The 17,345-nt window shown below is 39.8% G+C and overlaps 1 protein-coding gene and 1 non-coding gene across 8 annotated transcripts in view; both read right to left on the bottom strand.

The window, feature by feature from the left end:
• Positions 1-17,345, bottom strand: part of BICD1 (BICD cargo adaptor 1) — a 253,890-nt gene that overhangs the window by 85,318 nt on the left and 151,227 nt on the right. The window lies entirely within an intron of this gene.
• On the bottom strand, positions 10,265-10,337 carry TRNAC-ACA (transfer RNA cysteine (anticodon ACA)). Its single transcript has one exon. It is a non-coding gene; the product is annotated as a tRNA-Cys (tRNA).

Below are 17,345 nucleotides of genomic sequence, written 5' to 3'. Positions count from 1 at the left end.
ACTTTGGAACGTGGATTATTTTGAGCTGAAAACCATAGGGATCCAGCAGACTTAGGAAGAGCTTTTAATCTGCCTCTTACTTGTTTAAAAGAATTTAGATCGAGGGCTTAAATCAGGAAAACAGCTATTATCAGATATAACTTTTTGTATCAGAAAGACTTGTCTGCATGGTGCAGCAAACATTTGTTCATCAAACATTTGCTCTTCTAATCTTCTGTGAATTGTCTTCCTCCCCTTTGAAGTTCCAGACCCATAATTCCTCCTTCTGAGCTCAGGATGGTACAGAAGCTTTGATTATCTGGCTTCCAGGGAGTTTCATATTTTATGGCGTCTCCTTATGTCTTTTTTTTTTTTAGGGATGATCTTGATCACTGCCTGCTGTACAATATCACGAACCTCTGTCCATAGTTCTTCAGGCACTCTGTCTATCAGACCTAATCCCTTGAATCTACTTGTCACTTCCACTGTATAATCATAAGGAATTTGATTTAGGTCATACCTGAATGGTCTAGTGGGTTTCCCTACTTTCTTCAATTTCAGTCTGAATTTGGCAATAAGGAGTTCATGATCTGAGCCACAGTCAGCTTCTGGTCTTGTTTTTGCTGACTGTATAGAGCTTCTCCATCTTTGGCTGCAAAGAATATAATCAATCTGATTTCGGTATTGACCATCTGGTGATGTCCACGTGTAGAGTCCTCTCTTGTGCTGTTGGAAGAGGGTGTTTGCTATGACTGGTGTGTTCTCTTGGCAAAAATCTGTTAGCCTTTGCTCTGCTTCATTTTGTACTCCGAGGCCAAACTTGCCTGTTACTCCAGGTATCCCTTGACTTCCTACTTTTGCATTCCAGTCCCCTCTGATGAAAAGGACATCTTTTTTGGGTGTTAGTTCTAGAACATCTTGTATGTCTTCATAGACATTGGTGGTTGGGGCATAGACTTGGATTACTGTGATATTGAATGGTTTGCCTTGGAAATGAACAGAGATCATTCTGTCATGTTTGAGATTGCACCCAAGTACTGCATTTCAGACTCTTTTGTTGACTATGAGGGCTACTTCATTTTTTTTTTAAGAGATTCTTGCCCACAGTAGTAGATATAATGGTCATCTGAATTAAATTCACCCATCACTGTCCATTTTAGTTCACTGATCCCTAAAATGTCAATGTTCATTCTTACCATCTCCTGTTTTGACCACTTCCAATTTACCTTGATTCATGGATCTAACATTCCACATACCTATGCAGACTTGTTCTTTACAGCATTGGACTTTACTTGCATCAACAGTCATACCCACAACTGGGCGTTGTTTTCACTTTGGCTCCATCTTTTCATTCTTTCTGGAGTTATTTCTCAACTCTTCTCCAGTAGCATATTGGGCACCTACTGACCTGGGGAGTTCATCTTTCAGTATCATATCTTTTTGCCTTTTCATACTGTTCATGGGGTTCTCAATGCAAGAAGTACATGCCAGCAAATCTGGAAAACTCAGCAGTGGCCACAGGACTGGAAATGGTCATTTTTCACTCCAATCCCAAAGAAAGGCAATGCCAAAGAATGTTCAAACTACCTCAAAATTGCACTCATATCACATGCTAGCAAAGTAATGCTCAAAATTCTCCAAGACAGGCTTCAACAGTACATGAACTGTGAATTTCAGATGTTCAAGTTTGATTTAGAAAAGGCAAAGGAACAAGAGATCAAATTGGCAATATCTGCTGGATCATCGATAAAACAAGAGAGTTCCAGAAAAACATCTATTTCTGATTTGTTGACTATACCAAAGCCTTTGTGTGGATCACAAAAAACTGTGGAAAATTCTTCAAGAGACGGGAATACCAGACCACTTTACCTGACTACTGAGAAATCTGTATGCAGGTCAAGAAGCAACACCTGGAACTGGATATGGAACAATGGACTGGTTCCAAATTCGGAAAGGATTATGTCAAGGCTGTATATTGTCACCCTGCTTATTTAACTTATATGCAAGGTACATCATGTGAAATGCCGGGCTGAATGAAGCAAAAGCTGCAATCAAGATTGCAGGGAGAAATATCAAAAACCTCAGATATGCAGATGACACCACACTTATGCCAGAAAATGAAGAAGAACTAAAGAGCCTCTTGATGAAAGTGAAAGAGGAAAGTGAAAAGTTTAGCTTAAAACTCAACATTCAAAAAACGAAGATCATGGCATCTGGTCCCATCACTTCATGGCGAATAGATGAGGAAACAATGGAAACAGTGACAGACTCTATCTTCTTGGGCTCTAAAATCAGTGCAGATGGTGACTGCAGCCATGAAATTAAAAGACACTTGCTCCTTGGAAGAAAAGCTATGACCAACATAGACAGCATATTAAAAAGCAGAGACATTACTTTGCCAACAAAGGTCCATCTAGTCAAAGCTATGGTTTTTCCAGCAGTCATGTATGGATGTGAGAGTTGCACCGTAAAGAAAGCTGAGTGACGAAGAAATGATGCTTTTGAAGTGGGGTGTTGGAGAAGAGTCCTGAGAGTCCCCTGACGGCAAGGAGATCAAACCAGCCAATCCTAATAGAAATCAGTCCTGAATATTGATTGGAAGGACTGATGCTGAAGCTGAAGCCCCAATACTTTGGCCACCTGATGCAAAGAACTGACTCACTGGAAAAGACCCTGATGTTGGGAAAGATTGAAAGCAGGAGGAGAAGGGGACTACAGAGGATGAGATTGTTGGATGGCATCACTGACTCAATGGACATGAGTTTGAGCAAGCTCTGGGAGTTGGTGATGAACAGGGAGGCCTGGCGTGCTGCAGTCCATGGGGTCACAGAGTCGGATACGACTGAGAGACTGAACTAAACTTATGATATTCTTCTGTGAATCTGTCTTATGTCAACTTAATTATGAGACCTGCCGTAGAACCTAGAAGGAAGGAGGGAAATTTTTTCTGCCCTATAGAGTCATATATTGGAATGTTGTGAGTCCTTTCAATTATTTGACACTGTGTAATTGCTGCAACTTCAGGAAAAGCCAACAGAAATAGAATTGAGGCTAGGAGAGCAGAGTGCATAATTATAAGTTCCAGCAACCATCCAGAAAGATACTGCACAGAAAACAAGGTGCAGACCCCCTTGCTCATACCCTGAACATTCAGATGAGAGTAAGCTGCTCAGTCATGAGAAGGCAGAGCATACTAGTCAGTCCTGAAAGGAAACAGAAGTGTCAAGGCTACAAGCTGCATCAGAAATTTTTGCCTTCCTAAGAGAGTACTCCAAGGCATTTTCATTTTTTTCACACACTCTGTAGCAGTAAGGAAATTTAGAATATTTTTCTATAAGCTTCATCTTTGCAGATAAGACTTCTAAAACCAAATCAGATCAGATCAGATCAGATCAGTTGTTCAGTCGTGTCCGACTCTTTGCGACCCCATGAATCGCAGCACGCCAGGCCTCCCTGTCCATCACCAACTCCCGGAGTTCACTGAGACTCACGTCCATCGAGTCAGTGATGCCATCCAGCCATCTCATCCTCTGTCGTCCCCTTCTCCTCCTGCCCCCAATCCCTCCCAGCATCAGAGTCTTTTCCAATGAGTCAACTCTTCGCATGAGGTGGCCAAAGGACTGGAGTTTCAGCTTTAGCATCATTCCTTCCAAAGAAATCCCAGGGCTGATCTCCTTCAGAATGGACTGGTTGGATCTCCTTGCAGTCCAAGGGACTCTCAAGAGTCTTCTCCAACACCACAGTTCAAAAGCATCAATTCTTCAGCATTCAGCCTTCTTCACAGTCCAACTCTCATATCCATACATGACCACAGGAAAAACCATAGCCTTGACTAGACGAACCTTTGTTGGCAAAGTAATGTCTCTGCTTTTGAATATGCTATCTAGGTTGGTCATAACTTTCCTTCCAAGGAGTAAGCATCTTTTCATGGCTGCAGTCACCATCTGTAGTGATTTTGGAGCCCAGAAAAATAAAGTCTGACACTGTTTCCACTGTTTCCCCATCTATTTCCCATGAAATGGTGGGACCGGATGCCATGATCTTCGTTTTCTGAATGTTGAGCTTTAAGCCAACTTTTTCACTCTCCACTTTCATCAAGAGGCTTTTGAGTTCCTCTTCATTTTCTGCCATAAGGGTGGTGTCATCTGCATATCTGAGATTATTGATATTTCTCCCAGCAATCTTGATTCTGGCTTGTGTTTCTTCCAGTCCAGTGTTTCTCATGATGTACTCTGCATATAAGTTAAATAAACATGGTGACAATATACAGCCTTGACGAACTCCTTTTCCTATTTGGAATCAGTCTGTTGTTCCATGTTCAGTTCTAACTGTTGCTTCCTAACCTGCATACAAATTTCTCAAGAGGCAGATCAGGTGGTCTGGTATTCTCATCTCTTGAAGAATTTTCCACAGGTTATTGTGATCCACACAGTCAAAGGCTTTGGCATAGTCAATAAAGCAGAAATAGATGTTTTTCTAGAACTCTTGCTTTTTCTATGATCCAGCGGATGTTGGCAATTTGATCTCTGGTTCCTCTGCCTTAAACTAAGGCAAAATAAAACAAACATTTGAATACCATTCACTTAACAGAAATTCAGTTTATTTTATAAATATCTGAAAGATATACATACATTGAATAAATATATCCAATAATATTTTATCTTCTCAGTGTGTGTGCGAAGTCACTACAGTTGTGTCCAACTCATTTTGATCCTATGGACCATAGCTTTCCAGGCTCCTTTGTCCATGGGAATCTACAGGTAAGAATACTGGAGTGAGTTACCATTTCCTTCTCCATGGGATCTTCCTGACCCAGCAATCCAACACAGTGTCTCCTAAGGCTCCTGCATTGCTCCTTACCACTAGCACCACCTGGGAAGCCCTTCCTCTTGGCAGGTGAAGGTCAATAGATTCTAAGTCTTGTGGTTTTCTCTCTTTTATATAAAAGTAACAACTGCTTTGTTTTCACTGTTTATTTTACAATCACTCAAAGTGTATTTTTCAATTACAGTACTACTGAAGTGGAAAATCTTGATTATTTAACATTTTAATAAAAGTTGTTTTCAGTTCAGTCAGTTCAGTCTCTCAGTCATGTCCGACTCTTTGCAACCCCATGGACTGCAGCATGCCAGGCGTCCTTGTCCATCACCAACTCCCAGAGCTTCCTTAAACTCATGTCCATAAAGTCAGTGATGCTATCCTACCATCTCATCCTCTGTCGTTCCCTTCTCCACCTGCCTTCAATTGTTCCCTGAACCAGGGTCTTTTTTAATGAGTCAACTCTTCACATCAGGTGGCCAAGAGTACTGGAGCTTCAACTTCAGCCTCAGTCCTTCCAATGAATATTCAGGACTGATTTCCATTAAGATTGGCTGGTTTGATCTCCTTGCAGTCAGGGGACTCTCAAGACTCTTCTCCAACACCCCACTTCAAAAGCATCATTTCTTCAGCACTCAGCTTTCTTTATGGTGCAACTCTCACATCCATACATGACTACTGGAAAAACCATAGCTTTGACTAGATGGACCTTTGTTGGCAAAGTAATGTCTCTGCTTTTTAATATGCTGTCTAGGTTGGTCATAGCTTTTCTTCCAAGGAGCAAGTGTCTTTTAATTTCATGGCTGCAGTCACCATCTGCACTGATTTTGGAGCCCAAGAAGACAGAGTCTGTCACAGTTTCCATTGTTTCTCTCATCTATTTGCCAAGAAATGATGGGACCAGATGCCATGATCTTCATTTTTTGAATGGTGAGTTTTAAGCCCACTTTTTCACTTTCCTCTTTCACTTTCATCAAGAGGCTCTTTTAGTTCTTCTTCATTTTCTGGCATAAGTGTGGTGTCATCTGCATATCTGAGGTTATTGATATTCCTCCCTGCAATCTTGATTCCAGACTGTGCTTCATTCAGCCCAGCATTTTGCATGATGTACCTTGCATCAGTTCAGTCACTCAGTCGTGTCCAATTCTTTGCGACCCAATGAACCTCAGCACGCCAGGCCTCCCTGTCCATCACTGACTCCCAGAGTTCATCCAAATTCATGTCCATTGAGTCGGTGATGCCATCCAACCATCTCATCCTCTGTCGTCCCTTCACTTTCATCAAGAGACTCTTTAATTCTTCTTCACTTTCTGCCATAAGGGTGCTGTCATCTGCATATCTGAGGTTATTGATATTTCTCCTGGCAATCTTGATTCCAGCTTGTGCTTCTTTCACCTCAGCGTATCTCATGATGTACTCTGTATATAAGTTAAATAAGCATGGTGACAATACACAGCCTCGATGTACTCCTTTTCCTATTTTGGATCCAGTCTGTTGTTCCATGTCTGTTGGGACTGTTGTTTCTTGACCTGCATACAGATTTCTCAGTAGGCAGGTAAGCTGGTCTGGTATTCCCATCTCTTTAAGAATTGTTCATAGTTTGTTTTGATCCACACAGTCAAAGGCTTTGGAATAGTCAATAAAGCAGAAGTAGATGTTTTCCTGGAATTCTCTTGCTTTTTCTATGGTCCAATGGATGTTGGCAATTTCATCTCTGATTCCTCTGCCTTTTCTAAATCCAGCTTGTACATCTGGAAGTTCTTGGTTCATGTACTGTTGAAGCCTAGCTTGGAGGTTCTTGAGCATTACTTTGCTAGTATGTGAGATGAGTGCAATTGTGTGTAGTTTGAACATTCTTTGGCACTGCCTTTCTTTGGGATTGGGATGAAAACTGACCTTTTCCAGTCCTGTGGCCATGAGTGTCATTTGCTGGCATATTGAGTGTAGCACTTTCACAGCATCATCTTTTGGGATTTGAAATAGCTCAACTGGAATCCATCCACCTCCACTGTCTTTGTTTGTAGTGATGCTTCCTAAGACCTACTTGAATTTGGATTCCAGGATGTCTGGCTCTAGGTGAGGGATGATACCATTGCGGTTATCTAGGTCATGAAGATCTTTTTTATATAGTTCTTCTGTGTATTCTTGCCATCTTTTCTTGATATCTTCTGCTTCTGTTAGGTCCACACAGTTTCTGTTCTTTATTGTACCCATCTGTGCATGAAATGTTCCCTTGATATCTCTGATTTTCTTGAATAAATCTCTAGTCTTCCCCATTCTTTTGTTTTCTTTTCATTGATCACTGAGGAAGGCTTTCTTATCTCTCCTTGCTATTCTTTGCAACTCTGCATTCAGATGGATATGTCTTTCCTTTTCTCCTTTGCCTTTAGCTTCTCATCTTTTCTCAGCTATTTGTTTTTAAAATAGTTGTTTTAATGCTTACAAATTACTTATTAGACATAGGATAGAAATTTCTTGGGCATAAAAGAAAAGACAGCAAAAGAATGCTATGATTCAAAAATATTCAACTAATACGTAATATTAATTGCTGGTAATTAAATATGGTACAAGTAGTTAAATAAAAAGAACTCGTAGTATATATTTTACTACAATATACACCAATAAATCTCTTTGGGATTAAGGAAGGAGATTAAGGAAATTGAAGTAGGTCATAGAAGTATGAAATGATAGCTCTAGGCTTTGATCCAAGTACTCCACACCCTAATTCTGAGCTCTTTTCATTAAGACACCTTGACTTTGCCTCCTGGGTTCATGCCAAAAGCCAAAGAAAACAGACTGAAACAAAAAGAATAAAATATGCAAAGGGAAAACTAAGAATTCTCTCCAAATCAAAATGAATTCCTCATTTTCCAGGCCTCCAAACTCAGGAGAAGGCTGGGAGCACTATGAAATAGAGAACAAAGGGGCCATAGCCTTAAGTTCTGAGTGCTATCTAGTTTGGCTCAAAGTTTCAAAGGACATTAACTCAGGGACAAAATAGTATTGGGGGGATGAAAACATGATTTCCTTCCTTGGAAATTCAAGGTTCTGTACAGAGGCTCAAAAGATGGCTCCCATCCCCCACCCCTGGGAAAGAATTTTAGAAAGATGAGTGGGCGTCTTCTTTTGGCACCTGATGGTCAGGGGCTCCCTGCTGAGCAGTGTGCATGAGGGCTTCTGGCTGGTGAGCGACTGGTGTCTACATTGTTCTTGAAGACACGACTGGACACACTTCACACATAGGGTCCCTCTCAGTTTGCAGAGAAGAGAAGATTTTACACTGAACAAAGTCTAATAAGAAGGCCTTTCATAGACACACAAAAGCCAGTGATGTAGTTTTCCCTGCCCTGAATTTCAATTAGCATCCTAAGCAACAAACCTGAAAATGACAGAAATGTCTGCATTTAGTCTGTGGGTCCAAGCCAAAGACATAAAGTATATATTGAGAATCATGATTAGCCAAATGAATTCTCAGCATGTACATGAGAGGAATATTGCCTAAGAGCATTCTGTTGGAGTCTCATATTTTTTTAATCTTACCTAAAAACTCCTGATAATGCCCTTCTTTGTTTTACCTATTTAACATTTTACTGAGTTACATAGTGGGATAAATATGTTTCCACTCACCATTTGTTTCATCAAAGTATGTGTGAGATATCTTTGATTCTTTAGTGGCACCTCAGTTATTTAATTCTACTCTTGTTAATGATGTATACTTTCAGTAAAGCTCACATTCTCCAGAAACATTTTACTGATAGACTTTTAAAATAAAAAGTTTTCATTAAGTCAGAGCTGCTTTTTGTAAAGAATCAGCCATAACACAAACATGTTATCAGTTATATTCAGACTTTGAAGATATATTATATAATTTTATTACTATCCATATATTTTATTCATCATTATTTTAATATCTTTCATTAGTGAATTGAGGATATAAGTCTAAATAACAATATCTTGAAGCAATCACAATGGTAAATTAATATACTCCTGGGGCCCAAGATATGATTGGTTTAATATAAGTCAATTTTAGGGGAACATAAAATTAAACATCATTAAAAAAATCAAAGCAAATAATTTTAGCATGTATTCCTAATGAGTTACCAACCAGTGTCTCAGCCATCAGATTTATGGTGACACTCAAAAGACACTTTTAAAGTGTTATAAACCCAGAGAATTTAATATTTCTCCATAAAACTGCATCATAAATACTAAAATGATGCATTATTTACCTATCTCTGCTGATAAGTTTTTCTGTGGATTAAGATCAAATTAGAAAGCTGTATTGACTAGTAAAAATGATTTTTTTGCATATGGAGAATATACTATTAAATTACTCAACTTGTATTTAGCTCCTATAATTAAGTCTGAAGAGAAATATGCTCTACATTTCAGTCTAAGAAGATAGTTTGCAGTAAAAAACCAACAATTCCTACTATCAAAATCTGGGAGGACAGTATTCATATTTAAAGTCCTTTAAAAAAAATCATGGCAACATTTACTTGAAGTCCAAAATATTATGTATTCATGTATTTATTTTCAATATTATATTTTAAATACATCTGCCTTTCTAACATAATATTCCATATTAATATATACACTACTGTTTAAATCTAGTAACATGAATTCTAGGAGAAAAGAAATAAATAATGACTACTTGAAATCATATTATTTGGTAGGACCTTAGTTGCCTGACCAGGGACTGAATCTGGGCCACAGCAGTGAAAATGCCAAATCCTAACCACTAGACTACCAGGGAACTCCCAGTGATCTGCGTTTTAATAAGCAATTGTGATGCACCTTAAGTCTGACAACCACTAGTCCAGATAAAAAAGATCAATTAACAAAAGCTGAAGTTCATCCAGAAAACAAATGCTCATAGCAGGTTGGTCTATTATCTACTCAATGACATAAACAGGATAGACAAACAGACAATGGAGCAAAATAGACAGCCTAGAAACAGACCACATTTATATTGAAACTTAATAAACAACAGAAATGTCACTGCAGATCAACGGGGGAATTATGGGCTACAAGAAAATTCAGAAGAACATATTTATGACTTTGCAGCACAGAATTTCTTCAATAAGAAACAAAGATGGCTTACTTGTAGAAGACTGATATACTTGAAGTGAAGCGAAGTTGCTCAGTCATGTCCGACTCTTTGCGACCTCATGGACAGTAGCCAACCAGGCTCCTCTGTCCATGGGATTTTCCAGGCAAGAATACTGGAGTGGGTTGCCATTTCTTTTTCTAGGGGATCTTCCCGACCCAGGGATTGAACCTGGGTCCCCAGCATTGTAGGCAGATGCATTACTGTTTGAGCCACTATTCATCAGTGTGAGTGAAATCGTTCACTTGTGTTTGGCTCTTTGCGATCCCATGGACTGTAGCGTACCAGGCTCCTCAGTCCATGGGATTTTCCAGGCAAGAATACTGGAGTGGGTTGCCATTTCCTTCTCCAGGGGATCTTCCTGACCCAGGGATTGAACCTGGGTCTCCTGCATTGTAGGCAGATGCTTTACCATCTGAGCTACCAGGGACGCCTTCTACTTGTAGAAGAAAAGACTGATATACTTAACTACACTAAAATTTAATATTTCTGTTCTTCTGAGTATCACTTACAATAAAGTTAATGATAAGACAAAAGTATAACTAGGAATATATTTCTCATACATATTGGCAAAGACTTGTATTTAGTATTTATTCAAATGCACAAGACACTATTACAAGTGCTAGGGATGAGACAGTCTGGGACCTGGGACCCTTTGCTGCAGTGCTGCAATGCTCCTACCTAGACACACCTCTCCTCTAGCACAAAATACAAGAAACTATATGGGACTAAAAGAACTGCATGCATGTACGGTTAGATCAAATTTTGGACAAAAGATACAAAGAGACCAAAAAACCCAACTGTCACTTCTGAAGAGCCTGGAACAAAAGCAGAGGGTTGAGAGCAAAAGTAGGAGACTGCACATGTCTCTTGAACACGACACCACCTAAGGGGTAAGCAAATTACCTAAGCCACCTTCTAACCTGACCCCTGGACACACACCCACCCAGGAGCAGGCAAACAAGAGAACCTGTTACTTGTTCTTACTCCTTCCTGCTGAAAAGCAGGGGCTCCAATAAAGCCTTGCCTGAATTTCCTGTCTGATTTCTGATCAATTTCTATTGATTAAGGAGGCCAAGAACCCTGGTTGGTAACAGGTATACAGTAAACAACAAAAAACTATGACAATCTGTGTTCTTAAACTTATATGCCTTGCTTACAACAGACATAAGTAAGTTATGTAGTTTATTTACTTAAATTATATGTATATATTATATACACACACATATACATGTATACAGGGACTCAGAAGAAAGTTTATACTGGGGACGTCTGGACAAGAGGTGTACGGATGGGTATGTGGTAGTGCTCACACAGTATGGAGACCTTTGTCTCCATTAACATTTAGAGAACATCTACCATGGAAGAGACAATAAACATCCCAGCAGAAAGAATGCCTTATACGTTGACATCTGCCAGTCTCTGTCACCAGCAAGTCTCATGCTGACAAATGGAGCCATGAAGGTAGTGGGATACAGGGAGGTTCTCTCTGTAGATAACAGACTTCAATTCTCAGGGCCAGAGTTCTCCAGCAGGGCTTAATTCCCCTGAAATGACTGAGGTTATTATTCATTAACTTCTTGTTCATTCTATTCCAGCTATCATTATGTTGGATTTTGGACCATATGTGGCCCCCAAATTTCTTAATCGATGGGGCTCCTTCACTGTTCTGGCAGCTCACGTAAAGGAGCTTTTAAGAGTTAGATAAAAATTAACAAGGAAATGAATACTCAGAATGTGACCTGATTGCTATCACAGTAGATAATAATTATGCCGAAAAGAAAATCATTTTTTATAAAATTGAAAATTTTAATAAAGTTTGAAATCTTGGGAAAACATAATTTCAGGAGTGTTCTCAGACAAGAAAATCCTCCAGTAGATATAATGCACTTCTTTGATGAAATGACTCCCACAACCATCTATTAAAATAGATTGTTTATGTATGACACAGCTATAGGGCTATGACCTTGAAGGGGAATGACTGACTGCACAGAAATAACATAAACAGAAATGGCCTCTGTGCTCAGCTGAGCAAATCTGTATCTATCATTGTTAAAAGTTGAAACCAATTTGTGAAAAGCAATAGAGGATCCTAATAGAATATGACTATATGAAAAGGAATGCACAAATAAATGGGAGAGAGATCTTACCACTCTGCCTAACAAGTTATGAGATATGTGCTTTGGTACAGGCAACAGTATACAGTCTTTATTTATACTTTAGAATTCTCTTCTCCACTCTTATTTCTTTAAGCCAGAAGTAAAGATGGAAGGGTGTATCCCTGAAGCCAACTGCCGACATAGCCTGAAAACTTGCCTAGCAGAACCTCTTCAAAACTAAGGAAGGGCTCTGTAGTTCTTCATCAACAAAAGAACCAACGAAATAAAGGTAGAAGTCTTAGTTTATAGTTAACTCTTTTTTTTTTCTCTTTTAACCAAGATACCTGCTTGGTTAAAAGCAACAAGAACTTCACTCTCATTGTGAACAATTAGAAAACTAAACAAAACACATGAAACAGCTGTTTTCAGACACTGAACAAGGGGCCTGTAAGACTGACCTCCGGAAGAAGGGAAACAGGAGATGAGTGCTATGAACACCCTGGATGCAATTCATGGACTGCAGATGTAGGGAGTGGGACCCTAGAGAACCTAGAGGCCCCGCTGAGGTGAGGAGTTCGGAGCTCAGGAAGCTGAGGTGGAAGGAAGCTGCAGGGCAGAATTCCGGAAAGGACGGACAAAGAGAGAGACCTCCAGAAATCTGTGTGTTTCCTGTGTTCTTCCTGGGTTGGAAGAAAAACATGATGCACAATTCTCGAATTAACAAGAAACACAGCACAAGTTGCCAGCGTCCAGGGGCTAAAATATGATGAACAATTTCACATTGGTAGTAATTTTTTTCTTTTCTTAATTATATTTGTAGTTCTTTGATAATCATTTAACCGTTTAATTTCTTAATACATTTTTATTGTAACATGTCAACAAATGTTTATTGATTCTGCATGATTTGGGGGCAAGAAAGTATTATAAACAGGTAACCACTCATTCATTCCTTCTATTAGTTCAACAAATACATATTAAATGAATATACTATGCAAAAAATTGTGTAGGTTCTGAGATTATAAAAAACACTGGGCATTTCTCTATCTCAAAGAGTTTGTAATTTAGTTGGTAAATGTGTTTAGCACTAATAATAGTTAACATTTATTGAATCCTGGTATGCAAGTACTAGTCTTAATTCTAAGTACTTTATATGTAATACAGAGTAGGAAATGGCAACCCACTCCAGTACTCCTGCCTGAAAAATTCCATGGACAGAGAAGCCTGGCAGGCTACAGTCCAGGGGGTCGCAAAGAGTTGGACACAACTGAGCATGCAGTCTATATGTAATAATTTACTAATAATTTACTAACTCCTCACAACATTATGTGGTAGGTATTATTATTCCAATTTGATAAACAAAGTCAGGCACAGAGAGTTTACATAATTTGCTTAAACGTTCCGGAGGTGGCAGGGCCAAGATTTTTAGATTCCAGAACAGATGCTATTAAACACTATTGTATGATGCTCAAAAATGAACTATTCAAAGAGAGTTTATTGGTACTGGGGGTGTCTATCATATGCAAATCAGTCTGCGAGGTAGTGAACTTATATATATACAGCATAATCCTGACTTTTAGGAAATCTATAGTCCACATGTGACTACCATTAAAACAATTATTATGGGTTAATATCTGGAAAATATCCATAGTATATCACATGACTCCTGTAGGAAAAGATGTATTATGAGTCTCAAACAATTTGTTTATGTCTTAACTTTTGATTCAGTTCAGTTGCTCAGTCATGTCTGACCCTTTGCGACCCCACGAACCGCAGGACATCAGGCCTCCCTGTCCATCACCAACTCCCTCAGTTCACCCAAACCCATGTCCATTGAGTCAGTGATGCCATCCAACCACCTCATCCTCTGTCGTCCCCTTCTCCTCCTGCCCTCAATCTTTCCCAGCATCAGGCTCTTTTCAAATGAGTCAGCTCTTCGCATCAGGTGGCCAAAGTATTGGAGTTTCAGCTTCAACATCAGTCCTTCCAGTGAACACCCAGGACTGTTAACTTTCAGTTCAGTTCAGTTCAGTCGTTCAGTCGTGTCCAACTCTTTGCGACCCCATGAATCACAGCACACCAGGCCTCCCTGTCCATCACCAACTCCTGGAGTTCACTCAGACTCACGTCCATCGAGTCAGTGATGCCATCCAGCCATCTCATCCTCTGTTGTCCCCTTCTCCTCCTGCCCCCTATCCCTCCCAGCATCAGAGTCTTTTCCAATGAGTCAACTTTTTCGCATGTTAACTTTAGGAGGACTTTATTGTCAGATGAGAACTGGCTCTATAATTGTGTTAAAAATAATTATTTAGCAAATGTTAAAAATATTTAGCAAAGTCTTTTAATTATTAATGATTGAAAATATTTGCATAGTCTTTTCTAGAACATTTTTTATTATTTTAAAATATTCACCAATTGTGAAATAAATGTTTCTTTGGTGCTGTTTGGTGTTTCACTGTCCAAGTTTCCCAGGCCTGCCATAACTAACTGCAGTAAGCTTGCTAGCTTAAACAATAGAATTTACTGTCTCACAGTTCTAGATCCAGAAGTCTGAAATTCAGGGGTGGGGAGCACAGCACTCCTTCTGCAGGCACTAGAGGAGAATCCTTCCTTGAGTTTTCCAGCATCTTGTGGCCCCGGCATTCTTTGTCTCAGTCAGCAGAACTGTGATTTCTGCCTCTGTCTTCACATGGCTTCTTCCCTGGGTCTCTGTCTGTTTTCTCATCATCTGTCTCTTATAAGACACTTGTCATTGGATATAAGGCACACTTTAATCCAGGATGATCTCATGTCAAGATCTTTACGGTAACTGCATTTGCAAAGACACTTATTACAAATAAAGTCATAGTCTGAGGTACTAGAGGTTAGCATGTGTTGAGCTATATGACATTAATTTAGGAGCCATAATTCTGTCAACTATATCCACCTTAGCTATTATTTTTTGCTGTTTTGCTAACTGAGGACAGTAGGAAGATAAAGGGGATATGGCCAGGACATCAGGGAGGGACTTGGTAGTAACAAGAATAGAGGAGGGTGGGATGATTTGGGAGAATGGCATTGAAACATGTATAATATCATATATGAAACAAATCGCCAGGTAAAGTTCAATGCATGATACTGGTTGCTTGGGGCTGGTGCACTGGGACGACCCAGAGGGATGGTACGGGAGGGAGGAGGGTGGGGGTTTTGGGATGGGGAACACATGTATACCTGTGGTGGATTCATGTTGATGTATGGCAAAACCAATACAATATTGTAAAGTAATTAACCTCCAATTAAAATAAATAAATTTATTTTTAAAAAAATTTTTTAAAAAGAAAAAGCAGATACAAATAGAAGACACAAGTAACAGCGCAGCCAAGGAGTTCATGACTCTCCTCTCATCAGGCCTGAATATAGACACAAGAGATCAGGTTTGGAGACAGTGTTCAGGAATTTTTGGTAATGAGCTACATTCATGCTTCTATAAAAGGACATTTTTAGGTAAAGTACATACATAGAGAAGGAGAAATAATCTTGCTGTCTAAATCCATGACTTACCCTGGGGTCACATTACTAATAGTAACAGTCCATATATTACTGGTTCTCGCCTCTATCAGCTACTGCAATATCTCTAAATATGAACTCATCTCATCCTTATAATTATTTCTGGGAGTCTCCTTTAGCTGTCCTCCTGGAATCAGAAACATGTTAGCCATTTCCTTCCTCTCCCGTTCTGGCCCTGTCCCGCAATGTCCACTGTGGGGCTTCCACTGCCTCCAGCTGGCAGGAAGGGGCATTACTACTGCTTTGAATGATCCTGGTAAGCCCCTCTTGCCATGTTCCACCAGGCCTTGCTGCCCAATTATGCTGGGTACACCTGACACCAACGCTACTTAGGTGGTTGAATTGCTTCCAGAGACCAACACCATGGAGATGGTGGAATCCCCTCGGTATCACAAGTGCACTGCTCCTCAAAATGCAAAGCTTCACCGAACCCTATGAAAACACGAAGGTACTTCTTTCCCTCTAGTACAACCCTTTTCACTTGGTTTTATAGCAATACTGCTTGTGTCATAGTGGCTAAGAGACTTTTACTTGGTGTCTCATCATTCCCATACCCTCTACCTACAACACCACACATAAACCCATCACTTATACATACAGACAGACAGCAGTTAGAATCAACAAACATCTGAGCAGGAGGACACATCTGAGTAACATACCCTTAACTAGAATTGCCCTCTGACAATGGATGAATTTCTGGGTCAAGTGAAGAAAACAGCAAACAACAAGGCAATAAAACACAGAAATAAATGACTACTATCTACACTAGATCTTTGTACAAAGTTTGGATGAGTTCCCTAGGACAGGGAACACAGGTGAACAATAAATATTTGTTAAGTGAATCCATGATACAGAGGAATTGATCTGTGGAAAACATGTCCTTGGGTCTCCCGAGGTAATAAAGTGCTCAGCCTCTGAGAACGCTCCTTCCTGCACCCAAAGAAAGACTCACTTGTGCTGCTCAGTTGCTCAGTCGTGTCCGACTCTGTGTGACCCTATGGACTGTAGCCCACCACACTCCTCTATCCATAGGATTCTCCAGGCAAGACTACTGGAGTGGGGACCTCCTTCAGGGAATCTTCCAGACCCAGGGATTGAACTGGCATCTGTCTCCTGCATTGTCAGGTGGGTTCTTTACCACTAACGCCACCTGGGAAGCCCAAGACTCACTTACACTTCATCCTTTATTCCCTAGCCCAGCCAGGAAGTTGTGATATTTTGAATTGGAGATCTATTGCCTAAAAAGCTATTTTGATTGAAACAGAAGGTCAAATAAGGGAAGGGTAATCATAGTAACTTGCAGGCATTCAAGCAGTATAAATTTTATTTAAGACCTTTGGGCAAAGCCAGTAAATGCACAGGCTTAAATCACTGAGGGAAAGCAGCTGCTGCTCACCCACACAACAAGCTGTCCTGGGAATCTGGAAATGTTTACACAGAAATTCAACCTAGAAAAGTAACCAGTGGCATCCAGAGGAACAGCAGACAAGTAATATGTTCGAGAGCAGTGTTTTCAACTTGTGACCTGTGACCTAGCAAGGGTTTGTGAAATCAATTTAGAAGTTGATTTCAAAACCAATACAATATTGTAAAGTTAAATAAAATAAAATTTAAAAAAATTAAAAAAAAAAAGGAAAGAATAAGGTAAAGCAGGATAGAAGAGAAGAGATGATATCAGCATGCACTGTAGAAAACAGTAAGCTTTATTTCACGAATTTGCTTTGGAAATATGTTAGTATATGCACACGTATACCTGTACCTGAACGTGTACACCTGCATATGTATGCATGTGAGGA

Source organism: Bos mutus, chromosome 5 (genome assembly GCF_027580195.1).
Source record: "Bos mutus isolate GX-2022 chromosome 5, NWIPB_WYAK_1.1, whole genome shotgun sequence".
NCBI classification, from domain to species: Eukaryota; Metazoa; Chordata; class Mammalia; order Artiodactyla; family Bovidae; genus Bos; species Bos mutus.
Note: the sequence above shows the minus strand (reverse complement) of the source record. Positions and strands in the feature narration are given on the sequence as shown.